General features: G+C 47.3%; 1 protein-coding gene across 1 annotated transcript in view; it reads left to right on the forward strand.

The window, feature by feature from the left end:
* Window positions 1–3,910: 3,910 nt before the first annotated feature.
* ABCA3 (ATP binding cassette subfamily A member 3) overlaps window positions 3,911–12,836 on the forward strand; it is a 392,707-nt gene continuing 383,781 nt past the window's right edge. The window contains exon 1 of the mRNA XM_081965875.1: window positions 3,911–4,036. The gene's annotated coding sequence lies outside the window, so the exon portion shown is untranslated. The remainder of the gene's footprint in view (window positions 4,037–12,836) is intronic.

The raw sequence follows: 12,836 nt of genomic DNA on the forward strand, positions 1-12,836 counted from the left end.
TGTGGCAACCCCTTAGATATTGGAAGACTGTCACACCTGGTCCTTCTTTTCGTTAAACTAAAGGACAAAAGGTTAGCCATCACTGAACTTGTTGTTAGTTTGGAAGTCGTTGCCGACCCATCGGGAACCCATGGACAACGTTCCTCCAGGCCTTCCTGTCCTCTACCATCCTCTGGAGTCCATTTAAGCTCACACCAACTGCTTCGGTGATTCCATCCAGCCCCCTCATTCTCTGTGTCCCCTTCTTCTTTTGCCCTCCATCATTCCCAGCATGAGGCTCTTCTCTAGGGAGTCCTTCCTTCTCATCAGGTGGCTTTGAGTTTCCTCTTCAGGATCTGGCCTTCTAGAGAGCAGTCAGGGTGGATCTCCTCTAGGACTGACCAGTTGGATAGCCTTGCAGTCCAAGGGACTCGCAGGAGTCTTCTCCAGCACCAGAGTTCAAAGGCTTCCATTCTTTGGCGCTCAGCCTTCCTTATGGTCCAACCTTCACAGCCATCCATTGCAACTGGGAAAACCGTAGCCTTGACTCTATGCACTTTTGTTGGCAGGGTGATGTCTCTGCTTTTTCGTGTGCTGTCTAGATTTGCCATAGCTTTCCTCCCCAGGAGCAAGCCTCTTTTGATTTCTTGGCTGCAGTCTCCATCTGCGATGATCTTGGAGCCCAGGAAAATAAAATCACTGAACTAGACCTACCCAATTCCTGCGACCGTTCTTCATATATTTTAGCATCCGTTCCTCCCCTAATCATCTTCGTGTCTTAAAAACTCTGAAAAAGCACAAGGAAGCCACCCATTTATTTATGAGTATCCTTTATCCGTGCTAAGTGTGGCTTAGTGCTACCATCTCATGCCTGTTGCAGGCCTAGCATGAGTTACATTGAATGACAGTTGTTCTCCCCTCAGATGAGGAATCTGTGGGATTGTAGCCAAAACAAGCTACTGAGAAACAAGAAGAAAATAAACATGTCTGGAGAAGATAGCAAAGTGGTTTAATCGAGCCTGGTCATCTCCTACATGAGCTCTAGCCCATTTTCTATGTTAGCACAAAACCGGGACTCCAGACTAACCACCAGGACGGTCCACACCGTAAGCCTCTAATCAAGGTTAACATTAACCAAGCCTACTTCGTTGCACAGATCCGGTCCCCAGATCTCTTACTGCCTTCATTCGCCAATCACCTGGTCCTCAATTGACTTGGCTGAGCTTGTGGAGTGAAAAAAACCTTCAAGGAGCAGCAGAAGCTTGTGATGGAAGAGAGAATGGCATACCTCACTAGCTACCATATTTTTCAGAGTATAAGACGCACCTTCCCCCCCCCCAAAAAAAGAGGGTGAAAATCTAGGTGCGTCTTATCCATTGAATACAGCATTTTTGGCCTCCCGAAACCCCGCTCCCTTTGCAAAAATGGAGGTGCAGAGTTTGGGAGGCTTGCAAAGTGCTCCTGGGGGCTGAGGAGGGCAAAAACGGGGTGGTTTTTTGCACGTTTCCCCCCCCCCAGCCCCCAGGAGCACTCTAAGAGCCTGCCAAAGCTCTGCATGCCCCCCCTTTTTGTTTGCAACCCCCCCCCATTTTTTGTTCATTTTGTGCCCAGCCCCCAGGAGTGGTCTACAAGCCTCCCAAAGCTGTGCATGTCCTTTTTTTTCTGCAAAAAACGAGGCGTGCAGAATGCAAAAACTTTTTTTAAAAAAATTTACCTCTCCAAAACCATGGTGCTTCTTATACTCCGCTGCGTCTTATAGCCCCAAAAATACGGTAGTACACACCCTCAACTGAAACACTTCCATTGGGAGATGAAGATCTTGCCACAGCTTGTAGCTATCACGCTTCGGTGCAGGTTACAGTCTTACAAATCACACCCTTTTTCTTTTTTTTCAAAATAAAACACAAAAGGTCTCCTGGCATGGAAAGATTAACCAACTCGTATTTTAAATTAACCGTAAACAGGAGGATGCAGAAGAGAACGATTGGTGGTGGTGGTGGGGGAGTTGTTTTTATTGTGGCCCATAAGGAGAGACAAATTGGAACACGAACCTGTACAGCCGACCCAAGTCCAGGCCCATCCAAAGGACGGACCAGCAGTTATCTTGATGTCTCCAAGGAAGCCAGAAGAGTTGGGCGTGAAGTGTTCCTCAGAACCGATTGTTCTTCTAGCATCGTTATCTGTTTGGAGATCAGCCATCCCAGATAGGAGGAGGACTCAAAGGAGGAATCAGTCTAGACTCTCTACATAGACACAAGAGGGCTAGATCTGACCCCACCCCTGAATTCCGTAAAAGCTTTGTCTGCTCTTTTCCCAGGCGAAAGCTGCCCGTCTGGAGAGATTCCTGTACTATAGGCAGAGAACAACAAAGTAGCTGGTTTCAACTCTACACATCGAGCTCTAGTCGTTAGCGCCTGACATTGCCCCACTGTTGAAGGTGGACAAGACCTCACCCGGCCATGCGCTTCAATGCATCAGAAATCTTTCCTCACCCCCTACACCTGGGCCAGCTAGTTTTCATGTGCGTGGGAGTCCTGGAAACCAGAAGAGTAGCTGCCCGGTGTGCAATCTTGCCAGCGCATGAATGGGCATCGGGCGGCTGCTCTTCCTGTTTCCGGTGCGTGCATGCGCACCAGCCAGCTGTTCCTTATGCACGCATCCGGAAACCGGGAGAGCAGATACCCGGTGTGCATGCATGCGCTGGGAAGATTGCGCACCATGCAGCTGCTCTTCCGGTTTCCGGCACACGTATGCATGCATGCTCCCGTTTTGGCACTTGGTGCTGAAGAGGTTCACCCACGCTGTCCTACATGTACAGTCACCGTCAAGATGAATGCATTTATTTATTTATTGAATGTATACACACAACGCCGTACTTCCTCACCTAAGTGGCTCCGGGCGGCTTGCAACATTAACCAACGCAAATCGAAGCCCAGTTTAAAAACAAAAGAGTCAAGCACTAATTAAAACGTCCAAGTAAAAAATAAAAAAAACGTCCAAGTAAAAAATAAAAATCGGTTGGAATTCAGAAGAATAAAAGGTTTAACAAGCCACCATCCATCTCCAGGGCTGCGTCACACAGACCTCCCCCCTCCCCAACCCATGCTTATTAGCAAAACCAGGTCTTCACACTGGAAGCTCAGCAGAGTGGGGGCTGACCTCTGTGATGGGGGGGGGGGGGAGGTAAGATATTCCAAAGCAGGGGTCACTAACCTTTCGGACCTCAGGGACCACTGCATTCGTAATTTTAAATCCCACTGATAATGATTTTTTAAATAAAAAAATAGTATTTAGTGCAATGTAAAAAACGAAAATAATTTTTCTGCGGACTGCCAAAAGCATTTTCCCGCCCCACCAGTGGCCCATGGACCACCAATTGGTGACCCCCGTTTCAAAGGACTCACCTTAAAGCAGAAGATGAAAGGAAGCAGGCTTCAGGCCAAGCCACACTCACCTTTCTGGATGAAGCCCTCCCTGGCTTGAGAAGGTACCCTCTACCTGAATTCATCCATCACCTGTCCTGGATGGGAGGTAGCTAAAGATGCTGCGTGGCTGGCTCCCATCTTCATCCCCTTGGGGCGAGTCCTCTGCTCTCTCCCGGCGCCTTGCCCATTTTCATGATGATGCTGGAGATGAAATCTGGTCCCTCCTCCAGATGTGCTTTCCATCCGGCGTCACATCTGCAGCGCAAAGAGGCTGCTTCGTGGCCATTAGCAACTGGGATGGAGGAGAAGGACCAGGAGGAGGAGGAAGAGGAGGAGGAGGAGATGCTTTTGGAGGGGGGGGGCAGAAAGGCGCCCCGCTTGGCTCCAAAACAAGGCGTCTCTTCGCCTTCCCCCACCCACGCGTGTTCCTTGCGCGTCAGCGGGGAGGGGCTCAGCCGGCGCTCCGTGCCCGCCTCCCTCCCTCCCTCCTCCTCCTCCTCTCTTCTTCCCTCCCTCCTTCCCTCCCCGCCTAGTGCCGGAGAGCCGGGATGGCAACGGAGTCGGCAGCTGTCGGAGGAGACGCGGCGGCAGCGGAGAAGAAGAAGCCCGGAGCGCTGCGAGCCTGAGCCAAGGTAAGACCCACCGAGCGAGCCATCAAGCCGGCGGGGCGCCCTGGTTCCTGCAGCTGGACTTGGCTGGCTTTGTCCAGCCGCCCCTCCCTCCCTCCCTCCTTCCCTCCCCTCCCCTCCCTCCTCCAGTGTGTGCATTTTGTTCTCCGTCTGCGGGTGCAAAAAGCCCCCGCTCCTTGCAGTCTCTCTCTCTCTCTCTCTCACGCACACACCTCACTTTGCAAAGCCCCCCCTCTCTCCCTGTCCCTCAAAGACACCCCCCGGGCGGTCTCTGCCACCCCCACCCCGGTTGTGCCTTCCTGTAGCCAGTGTGCAAACACACACACACACACCTCACTTTGCAAAGCCCCCCTCTCTCTCTGCCCCTCAAAGACCCCCGGGGGGGGGTCTCTGCCAACCCCCACTCCGGTTGTGCCTTTCCCTGGCCATTGTGCAAATAGCCCTGGTCCTTGCAGTCTCTCTCTCTCTCACACACACACACCTCACTTTGCAAAGCCCCCTCTCTCTCTGCCCCTCAAAGCCCCCCCCCGGGGGGTCTTTGCCACCACCACTCAGGTTTGTGCCTTCCCCTACCCAGGTTGCCTCTCCCTAATTTCCCTGTGCAGTTTCCCTACCTGACACCCCCCCAACCCCTCTGTCTGTCTTAAGACCACTCTGCCCACCCTCTCCTCCCCTTTTCTCCTTTGCCCGACCCTCCCTGGCTGCAGCCCTTGTGCAGGGGCTCCCGGGACCCCCTTCCCCACCTCTGGCTGACTGGAGCCATAGTAAATGTTATGAAGAAGGCTATGAATCACGAACCCTGGAGAATGACATCACCTTCTTTTCCTCCCTAGACAGAAAGCATCTCCTTTGCTTTTCCAAACAGCCTGCCTCTTGGGCATGCTTGGGGTGGGGTACTTGGGGGTTAGGGGCTGCGTCTGCTTACCTTGGCCTGTCTGGAGACCAAAACGGGTGGGTGAAGAAAGAGTGGGGGTGGGGGACCTTTGGGTTTCATAACACAAAGGCAGCAGCATGACGGAAGGGCTCTGGGCCCAGCCTAAAGAGCTCCATCCGCAAGTAAGCTGGTTTTGGTGCCCCAGGGTTGATGCTTCTTTGCCCTACGCTAGTAGGTTGGCAGGCTTGATGGTCTTAGAGACGTAGCAGCCCCTTTGGTGTTATGCCAGGCCTTTCTTTGATTTGGGGTGGGTTATGTGGGGGGCGGGCATCTCGTCCTTAAAGGGCCTGCAAGCAACAAGCTGGAGAAGTTTTATGCGGGTGCCTAGATCTTAAGGCCAATTGTCATCTCGGTCTTGGGAAGACCTCCACTGCTTTGGAAAGGCAGATGAGCTGGCTTGACACATTGCGATGAGAGGCAGCGGGTAGGCACCATCCATCATTATGCTTTATCTGCGGGGTGTTTTTTGTTTTGTTTTGAATGTCACAACGCACAAGGCACAAAACCGCATCTTCTTCCCACTCCTTGTGCTGTGTCGCGCGGCTGGGTGGGGACTCCCGGGAGATGTGGTTTGCGGCGGACGGTTCTGGGTTCGCCATTACGCCACGCGGCCCAGTTACTATAGTTTCCACACAGACCAATTGGCTACGACGAAACGGCTTTGAAAACACAAAAAGGTGGGCATCCAGCTGGCGTTGACCTGCTTTAGAAAGCAGCTTTCTCTGTTGCTAAGAGTTTGAGCCAGATCTCTCCTGGGTTTAGGCAGGGAGGCTCTGCAATTGAGGTCAAACGAGGGCAGCTGCCGGGCAGGGGGAGGCGTTGGTGGAAGGGCAGGGACTCAGCTGGCTTCCCACATGTTCCACTGAACAGGATTTGGCTAGCGTGTGTTTGATGGATTGTGTGAACCAAATCCGCTGGGTTAAGAAGCTCTCACGTAGTAGGGGAGAAAAAAAAGGCAAGTCAAAAAAAAAAAAAGCATAGCAATTAAAGTATTGAAACGGGCAAATGATGATGGATAAATGATTTCTTTTTATTGTTGTTTTTCTCATTTGCTTTTCTTTATCTCTCTCTCTCTCTCTCCTTTTCTTTTCTAGGTAGGCGACATGACTAGACGTTAGGTAGGATAGAAAGAAAATGTTTTTTTGTTAACAAAGGGTGACATAATTAAAAGTTAGAATAAGAAATAGAAATAAGAGAAAGGGGGAATGTTAATGTATACGTTTTTCTATCATAAAGTAAGAGCAATAACACCAGGGAAAAAATGGAAGAATTGAATAATGACAGACTGCAACTTAATATCAATATGTATTACTATTAGAAATATACAAGTCGGTGGAATGTAACAATTATGATTAATTTTATTCGTTTATTTGTATTAGAACAGGGATGGCTAACCTTTTTGTCAGCTTCTGCGGAAAGCGTGCGCTGGCGCATATGCTCATGCAACACGGCGTTTGCATGCCTGCACCCATAATGCAATGCATGCGTGACCTCCCCCCCATATGCATCCCTTGCATGCGGCCTTGCGCATGTGTGGGCCTCCCCACACCCCATTGTGGGCCTGGAAGGCCTCCTGAACCAACCTGAAAGCCAAAATGGAGCGTGGGGGCCACGTGACCCCCCCCCCAAAATGCAATGCAAGCAACCCCCGTGCATCCCCCACGCATATGTGGCAGAAACCCCAAAAACCAGCTGGCCACTGGGAGGTGCGCAAACATGCACAGTGGAGCTGGGCTGGGGCGACAGCTGGTGTGCCCACAGAGGGCTTTGCATGCCACCTGTGGCACATGTGCCATAGGTTCACCCTCGCAGCATTTGAATGTATGACACCCAGGTGCCACACTGTTCACGCATTGGTATGTTTATAAAGAGAAAAAAGCATGACTTAGGGTTGGGCCAACACCCTCCGTCTTTGCTTCGCACGTTATTTTTTGTGGGGGTGGGTGAGTTGTTTTGTTTTGAATCCAACTACATGTAGTCCTCCGCGTACGACCACAGTTGAGCCCAACATTCATGCGGCTAAGTGAGACATTTCTTAGATGGGTTTTGCTCCATGGTACGACCATTCTTGCCACTGTTGTTCAGTGAACCCCTGCAGTTAGTTAAGTTAGTAACACGGTCGTTAAGTGGCCCTGGCTTCCCCCATGGACTCTGCTTGTCAGAAGGTCGCAAAAGGGGATCCCGTGACCCCCAGGATGCTGCAACCGTCATAAATATGAGTCAGTTGGTAAGCGTCCAAATTTTACACAGGTGACCATGGGGACGCTGGAATGGTCGCAAGGGCGAAAAATGGTCATAAGCCACTTTTTTCAGTAGCGTTGTAACTTTGAACAGTCACTAAACAAATGGTTGTAAGGCAAGGACTGCCTGGAATTGTGTCATCTTCCATAGTCAACCTACAAATACTTTCTTAGAGCCACTTGAATCTCCAAAAATGGAGTGGCACAAAATTGAGGTAAGAATAAAAGAGAGTAGAGTAGAATAAAGAATAGAAGAGAGTAGAGTAGAGTAGAGTAGAAGAGAATAGAGTAGAATAGAGTAGAATAAAGAAGAGAAGAGAATAGAATAAAGAATAGAAGAGATTATAGTAGAATAGAATATCGAAGAAAGTAGAGTAGAATAAAGAATAGAAGAGAGTAGAGTAGAAGAGAAGAGAATAGAGTAGAATGGAGTAGAATAAAGAAGAGAGTAGAATAGTAGAGTAGAGTACAGTAGAATAAAGAATAGAATAGAGTAGAATAGAATAGAAAATCTAGAATAGAATAGAATAGAATAGAGTAGAAATGGTCGTTAGTCAAGGACTGCCTGTAATTGTTCCCTATTCCATAGTCAACTACAAATACTTTCTTAGTCACTTGAGTCTCCAAAAATGGGGTGGCACAAAATTGAGGTGAGAGGAGAGGAGAATAGAATAGAATAGAATAGAATAGAATAGAATAGAATAGAATAGCGAATCAAGAATAGAGTAGAATACAATAGAATAGAATAGAATCAGCTGGAAGGGACCTTGGAGGTCTTCTAGTCTAGCCCCTTGCTCAAGCAGGAGAACCTATACCATTTCATGAATGAATCACTGTTTTCTTCTGATGAGCCTTAACTCACTTCTGTCCATGAGCCCTAGGGGGTGGGGGTGGGGGTGGGGGTAAGGGGGAATGATTAGGAAGTCCTTTGGTTCCAGCTTATCCCAAGGGGGACCTGGTGGTCCTTCTCTGCCATTCATTGAACTGACATCTGATCATTGTCTTGAGTTGGTTACCTAGCAGAACCTCGGGTGCTATTGACACCAGCTTCGGTGGCAAAAGACAGGGTGAATTTCCTGTTTTCTATGCTGAAATCTTGCACTGTAACTAGCACAGCCCATTTTTCCATACTTGCACCTTGAAATATCTGTTGGACTTCGATTGGATGAGTTATTTCCTCCCCTTCCCCCTGCCACCATCCCTGATTATTTGCATTCCGCCTCTTATTGTTTTTACACAAAAAAAAAAACCAACCTCAATATATCCAGCATAACTTCTTCCTCCATTTTTCCCTACAACAACAACTCGGAGACTGGCTCAGACCCACCCAGCTGTCTTTCATGGCTAAATCAGGATTTGAACTCATGGCCTCCCACTTTCTATCCCAGTGCCTTAATCACTTACTAGATGAAACTGGGAAGGAACATAACCAGATTTTTTTAAAAGTTTTTTTTATTGCTCCCTTTCAGATTCATTCACAAATATATATCCTTATAATTGCTATTTAACACTTGTCTATTCATCTTTAGTCTCTATAATTATTTTTACACACATATATAATACAGTTTGGATCACTTTCTTGCCACCTCGTGCCTCCATCTTATTTTACAACAACCTTGCTCCGTCTATCTTCTCAACCTCCCTTCTCTACCTTCTTCTTTCCTCCTCACCCTTCCTTCTTTCTTCTTCCCCTCTTTCCCCCCACTCCTCCTCCCTTCTCCTTCTTCTTACCCTCTCTCTTACTCTTAATTCCTCTCCCTTACTTCCTCTGCGTTACCCTTTCTTCCTTTCCCTCCTCATCCCCCCTCCTTTCCATTGTTGTCCTTGCTTATTTAATTTCTCTGATGGGTTCTCGGGGTGGCATTTCAGCAATCCCAACTTTATATTTCCATACAAATAATTTCCTCTAGTTACATTTTGATCCTAATATTAATTCCACTTACATCATTTTTCCATTTGTATACTTACATTTTAATACTTTCTTCTGCTCCCCGCCCCTAATTTAATAATGTGTCCTCTGAGTTATTTATTTCATGGTGGAACATAACCAGATCTTGATTGATTGATTGATCTATCTACAGTATGTAAGGTGGGAAAGATCAGGCCCATATATGAAGATCCAATTTCATTGATTTATTGCTAATTATGCCTCTGCATAGGAATGTACTCAACTAACGGTTGGTGCTTCCTTGGACTTAGATAAGGGTTAACATTGAAAGGAGGTGGGACTTAATTTATGGTCATGGAGAGATTCTAGGGTAGGCTACGATCCTAGATAAATATAGATGATGGAAGGATGGATGGACGTGTAGGTAGGTAGGTAGATAGTGTTGAGAGAAATATCCTTCTGGTTTCAGTTCCAAGTGGGGAAAAAGACCCTGGAAACATGCAGGCTGCTTGGAAAGATGGCTTTAATGGTGGACAGGATCGCATGCTTCGAATATGTTGAGTGAAGAAGAACAAAAGGGGAGAGATGCTGAGAGCGCCTGGGTTTTATGCCCTCTCTGGGCTTTTGAATTTGAGCTTGTATTCTGATTGGTTGTCAGGCTCCCATGGGGCTATGCAGGGGTAACTTTGTAGGCTGTTTTTGAGTCCCAAGCTTGGTTGAGCCTTGCTGGGTGATTATTATTATTATTATTATTATTATTATTTATTCACATTTCTAAACCGCCCCCTCTCCCAAAAAGGGACTCGGGGCGGTGTACAGTCCACAATAAATCACAGATAAAATACAAATATAAATAGGGCTATAAATATATGTATGTATGTGGAGGAGGTTAAAATTAAGAGTCCTGTACAGAGGAATAAATATGAGGCTAAAAGCCCTAAAAACAATTAAAACTAAAACATTACCCTTAAAATAACCAGATGGGAATATACTACCAGGAGTTCATAGATGTAACATTTATAATCATGCCAGGCCAGCTAGTCGGAACAGGTGAGTCTTCAATTTTTGACGGAAGGAGTGGAAGTCCGAGGTGGTTCTAATGTCGGGGGGGAGGTCATTCCAGAGGGTTGGGCCCATCACAGAGAAGGCTCTACTCCTCGGCGCCGCCCGCTGGCATTGCCTAGTGGACGGCACTTGGAGAAGGCCCTCTCTGTGAGAGCGGATTGGCCGCAGGGATGTATGTGGGAGGATGCGATCCCGCAAGTAACTAGGTCCTGAGCCATGGAGCGCTTTAAAGATAGTAATCAGGACCTTGAAACGCACCCGAAAAACCACAGGTAGCCAGTGATGATGTAATGAAAGGGCTTTGGGATTCCTATGATGGCTATGCCTGAAGGAGGTAGATCTTTGTTATATAGAATAGACTGGTCCAGACCTTAATGGCCCATTGGCAAAGGTAGGAGTGCGGGGCTGAGTCTCTGACTCCCTTTTCAGTTTCTGCCCTTTTAATATTTCCTAAAACATTTCATTTTTCTAGGAGAGGAGTAGGTGGGTGGGAGGGTGGGTAGATGGGTGGATGGATGGATGGATGGATGATACAGACAGGGGGATTTAAACTCAGCACTAACACTATTTCCAAAATATCTTCTATGCTGGATAGCAATAGCACTTGGACTTATATACTGCTTTACAATGCTTTACAGCCCTCTCTAGGCGTTTACAGAGTCAGCCTCTTGCCCCCAACAATCTGGGTCCTTGTTTTACCCACCTCGGAAGGATGGAAGGCTGAGTCAACCTTGAGCCTGATGAGATTTGAACTGCCAAACTGCAGGCAGCTGGCAGTCAACAGAGGAAGCCTGCAATACTGCACTCTAACCACTGCACCACCGTGGCTCATTGTTATAGCTGATATAATCGCTTTTGTGCGGTTAGAAGTCAGAATTCCTGAGATTTATCATTATATACGTCTGTCAAAAAAGCAGTAAATCCAAACAGTACTTAGAGGCTAACCAAACATTCAAACCAGTTTTCTTGACTTGTTCCGGAAGTGTTAGGTGCCATAAAAAAAGAATATACTGTAACTGGCACTTCTGGCATGTGAAGTGTACAGGTTTGTTCAAGAGCTTCTCTTTGGATTACATATTCACCTTGCATTTTCTTTTAAGGGTGCTTCCATTCAAAAAATTGGCATTAAAACACTATTCTTAAAAAAAAAAACCACACCCTGATATTATGCAGTCTTGGTGGGGTCAGGGATTACAAAAACATACATGGACGCAATGAGAATTCCTACTTGCATTTTTTAAAAGCTCAATGAGTAAGCTGTTATCTAGGAATCGCTTTGTGATCATAAAGGTAAAAGGTAAAAGCTCCCCTCGCACGTAGGTGCTAGTCGTTCCCGACTCTAGGGGGCGGTGCTCATCTCTGTTTCAAAGCTGAAGAGCAAGCGCTGTCCGAAGACGTCTCTGTAGTCATGTGGCCGGCATGACTCAACGCTGAAGGCGCACGGAACGATGTTCCCTTCCCACCAAAGATGGTTCCTATTTTTCTACTTGCATTTTTAACGTGCTTTCGAACTGCTAGGTTGGCAGAAACTGGGACCAAGTAACGGGAGCTCACTCCATTACGCGGGGCTAGAGATTCAAACCGTCGATCTTTCTGATCAACAAGCTCAGCGTCTTAGCCACTGAGCCACTGCGTCCCTCAGTTTTGATCATAAAGGCCCCCAAATTTTATTATTTGTTTTTCCTTTATCAACTGGACTTAGAACAGAAACCTGCTTATTTTTTGGTTCCTGAATTCTGATCACTTGAGGTCATAAACAGCCTTGCTTGGGAGTTCCTGATTTTAAGGTTTATCTCTGTAATCTGCAGGTTTTACATCTTTCCAGCCATGTGGTTAGAAAGTTTAGTAAACAAACCTCTTCTGAGAGGTACTTCTCAGGAATCAGCTTTCCGAATTCCTCCTGAATCTCAACCTTGTTGTAGTTTTCTGCCTCTGGCTCGAAGCACGGCGTTCCCTTTTTATCCGTCTTCTTTAAAAATTGACAACATGGGACATTTTTGCTCTTTGGACAGCAGGATAACAAAGTTGGAAGGGACCTTGGAGATCTTCTAGTCTAGCCCCCAATTTAGGCAGGAAGCCCTATGTCATTTCAGACGAACGGTTTTCCAATTTCTTCTTAAAAACCTCCAGTGTTGGAGCATTCACAAGTAGTTCCAACTCTCAGGAAATTTCTCCTTAGTTCTAGGTAGCCTCTCTTCCAGATTAGTTCCCATCCATTGTTTCTTGTCTGGCCTTTGAACGATTTGGAGAATAGCTTGACTCCCTCTTCTTTGTGGCAGCCCCTGAGATATTGGAACACTGTTATCATGTCTCCCCTAGTCCTTCCTTTCATTAAACTAAAGGTAAAGGTTCCCCTCACACATACGTGCTAGTCATTCCCAACTCTAGGGGGCAGTTCACATCTCTGTTGCAAAGCCAAAGAGCCAGCGCTGTCCGAAGACGTCTCCATGGTCATGTGGCCGGCATGACTAAATGCCAAAGACGCATGGAGCGCTGTTACCTTCCCACCAAAGGTGGTTCCTATTTTTCTACTTGCATTTTACGTGCTTTTTAAGTGCTACTAGGTTGGCAGAAGCTGGGACAAGTAATGGGAGCTCACTCCGTCACGCGGCGCTAGGAATTCGAACCGCTGAACTGCTGACCATCTGATTGACAAGCTCAGCCTCTTAGCCACCG

This window comes from Natrix helvetica (genome assembly GCF_964273705.1).
Source record: "Natrix helvetica genome assembly, chromosome: 13".
NCBI lineage: Eukaryota > Metazoa > Chordata > Lepidosauria > Squamata > Natricidae > Natrix > Natrix helvetica.